Source organism: Arachis hypogaea, chromosome 2 (genome assembly GCF_003086295.3).
Source record: "Arachis hypogaea cultivar Tifrunner chromosome 2, arahy.Tifrunner.gnm2.J5K5, whole genome shotgun sequence".
Lineage (NCBI taxonomy): Eukaryota > Viridiplantae > Streptophyta > Magnoliopsida > Fabales > Fabaceae > Arachis > Arachis hypogaea.
The window spans coordinates 63,073,332-63,075,959 of NC_092037.1; the positions used below are offsets into that span (position 1 = coordinate 63,073,332).

At 37.2% G+C, this 2,628-nt stretch overlaps 1 non-coding gene across 1 annotated transcript; it reads left to right on the forward strand.

Annotated features, from left to right (window-relative positions):
* The first annotated feature begins 2,032 nt into the window (after positions 1 to 2,032).
* LOC112766269 (small nucleolar RNA R71) lies at positions 2,033 to 2,136 on the forward strand. Its single transcript, XR_003184231.1, has one exon. It is a non-coding gene; the product is annotated as a small nucleolar RNA R71 (small nucleolar RNA).
* The last annotated feature ends 492 nt before the right edge of the window (positions 2,137 to 2,628 follow it).

Consider the following 2,628-nt stretch of genomic DNA (forward strand, 5'->3'; position numbering starts at 1 on the left):
CTTAAAGGACTTAGGAATATTTTCATCTTCTTCAATTACAGGTTCAATATTCCTTTTATATATTTTCCCAATTTATTTTATGAACTCTTTATGTTTGGATTGATTTTCTTAATTAATGTTATTTGAGGTATTTCAGTTTATGATTGTTTTATTTATATCAATGCTTTTAATTTAATTTAGATATTTTCCCTTTTGGCTTTGGTTGATTAATTGGTGACTCTTGAGTTATCAAACTCATTGTTGATTGAAAATTGGAATTCTTCAAGAATTGATTCGAGATCCAATAACTCTAACTTTTTCCAAGGAAAGACTGGGACTTGAGGATTCGAATTAATTCATCTACTTAACTTACCTTCATAGTTAGAGGTTAACAAAGTGGGAGAAAACTCCAATTCTCATCACAATTGATAAGGATAACTAGGATAGGACTTCCGAATTTTCATACTTTGCCAAGAGTTTATTTTACAGTTATTATTATTTTATTTTAAGTGTCATTCAACATACCTTTTACCTTAATCCAAAACCCCAAACACACTTTTTCATAACCAATAATAAGAACATATCTCCCTGCAATTCCTTGAGAAGACGACCCGAGGTTTAAATACTCGGTTATCAATTTTAAAGGGGTTTGTTACTTGTGACAACCAAAACTTTTGTACGAAGGTATTTCTGTTAGTTTAGAAGCTATATCTGCAACGCGAATATTTTTATAAAATTCTTTACTAGCAAAAATCCTAACGTCACTTGTCTTACTGACTTGTCTGCCATTTGTAATGAGAACATGGCAGGTTGTACCTCAATGATTCCCAGCTTCTCCATTACAGAGAGTGGCATAAGATTTATACCTGATCCTAGGTCACACAGAGCTTTTTCAAAGATCATGGTGTCTATGGTGCATGGTATTACGAATTTTCCAGGATCTTGTCTCTTTTGAGGTAAAGTTTGCTGAACCCATGTATCTAGTTCACTAATGAGCAAGGGAGGTTCACCTTCCCAAGTCTCATTACCAAATAACTTGGCATTCAGCTTCATGATAGCTCCTAAATATTGAGCAACTTGCTCTCCAGTTACATCTTCATCCTCCTCAGAGGAAGAATAGTCTTCAGAGCTCATGAATGGCAGAAGGAGGTTTAATGGGATCTCAATGGTCTCTATATGAGTCTCAGATTCCCTTGGGTTCTCAATAGAAAACTCCTTCTTGCTTGAGAGATGTCCCACTTCCTCATTGGGATTCACGTCTTCTTCTTCCTCTCTAAGTTTGGCCATATTGATTATAGCAATGGCCTTGCACTCTCTTTTTGGATTCTCTTCAGTATTGCTTGGGAGAGTACTAGGAGGAGTTTTAGTGATTTTCTTACTCAGCTGGCCCACTTGTGCCTTCAGATTTCTGATGGAGGATCTTGTTTCATTCATGAAACTTAAAGTGGCCTTAGACAGATCAGAGACTAAATTTGCTAAGTTAGAGGTACTCTGTTCATAATTCTCTGTCTGTTGCTGAGAAGATGATTAATAAGGCTTGATATTGCTGAGCCTATTTCTTCCACCATTATTAAAGCCTTGTTGAGGCTTTTGTTGATCTTTCCATGAGAAATTTGGATTATTTCTCCATGACGAATTATAGGTGTTTTCATAAGGTTCACCCATATAATTTACCTCTACTATTGCAAGGTTCTCAGGATCATAAGCTTCTTCTTCAGAAGATGCCTCTTTAGTACTATTGGATGCATTTTGCCATCCATTCAGACTTTGAGAAATCATGTTGACTTGCTGAGTCAACATTTTGTTCTGAGCCAAAATGGCATCCAGAGCATCAATTTCAAAAACTCCCTTCCTTTGAGGCGTCCCATTATTCACGGAATTCCTCTCAGAAGTGTACATAAACTGGTTATTTGCAACCATGTCAATAAGTTCTTGAGCTTCTGCAGGCATTTTCTTTAGGTGAGTGGATCCACCTGCAGAATGGTCCAATGACATCTTAGAGAACTCAAATAGACCATAATAGAATATATCTATCATGGTCCATTCTGAAAACATGTCAAAAGGACATCTTTTGGTCATCTGTTTGTATCTTTCCCAAGCTTCATAGAGGGATTCACCATCTTTTTGTTTGAAGGTATGAACATCCACTCTAAGCTTGCTCAACTTTTGAGGAGGAAAGAACTTAGCCAAGAAGGCCGTGACTAGCTTATCCCAGGAGTCCAGGCTATCTTTAGGTTGAGAGTCCAACCATGTTCTAGCTCTGTCTCTTACAGCAAAAGGGAAAAGCATGAGCCTGTAGACTTCAGGATCTACTCCATTAGTCTTAACAGTCTCACAGATCTGTAAGAACTCAGTTAAGAACTGGTAGGGATCTTCTGATAGAAGTCCATGAAACTTGCAGTTCTGTTGCATTAGAGCAACTAATTGAGGTTTTAGCTCAAAATTATTTGCTCCAATGGCAGGAATTGAGACACTTCTTCCATCAAACTTGGAAGTAGGTGCAGTATAATCACCAAGCATCCTTCTTGCATTATTGTTGTTGGGTTCGGCTGCCATCTCCTTTTCTTGTTCGAAAATTTCAGCAAGGTTGTCTCTGGATTTTTGTAATTTAGCTTCTTTTAGTTTCCTCTTCAGAGTCCTTTCAGGTTC